Below are 682 nucleotides of genomic sequence, written 5' to 3' on the forward strand. Positions count from 1 at the left end.
GAGGATAAAACTCATTAAACATTCATTCAGTAATAATTACTGAATCCCTCTCACTCACAAGGCACTTTAAAACCTATTAGGTATACACATGTAAATACAATTTTGTATTTCTCCTGGCATGTTTATATTAAAATGACAAAGTAAAACATACGTAAAAGTAACGATAAGGCAATGTGGTAAGTGTGCCAAAGTGTAAGTATAAAGGTGTGAGATTATAGAGAAAGGAATTTTAAATCTGCTTGGAGAAGTCAGAGATGGCTTCTCAGAGGAGGTAAATTCTGAATTATAGTTTGAAAGATAAATTTATCAGCTAGAGAAGATAAAGAGAATATCAATTTTGGGAAGGGATGAGTATTTTCAGAGATTAAGTAGGCACAGGAGAAAATGGAAACTGTAAACTACAATGGCTTGGTTAGAGGCTCAATTATGAAGCATGTCTGCAGCTGAGGCTGAAATGGAGCCTGTGGCTAGATCATAAAGGAACCTCAATATGTAGAGTGTAGTGTGCCGGCTAAAGATTTAGAATTTTATCCTGCAGGTAAATGAAGAGCCATAGGAGTTTCAAGTTCTAGTTTTACTTTGTCATTGGACTCAATATAGCAAATATAATTATATCTAAGAATTTAAAATGTCTGATTTTCTTTTCTTTTTTTTTTTTTTTTTTTTTTTTTTTTTTTTTTTG

This window comes from Theropithecus gelada, unplaced genomic scaffold (genome assembly GCF_003255815.1).
Source record: "Theropithecus gelada isolate Dixy unplaced genomic scaffold, Tgel_1.0 HiC_scaffold_15909, whole genome shotgun sequence".
NCBI classification, from domain to species: Eukaryota; Metazoa; Chordata; class Mammalia; order Primates; family Cercopithecidae; genus Theropithecus; species Theropithecus gelada.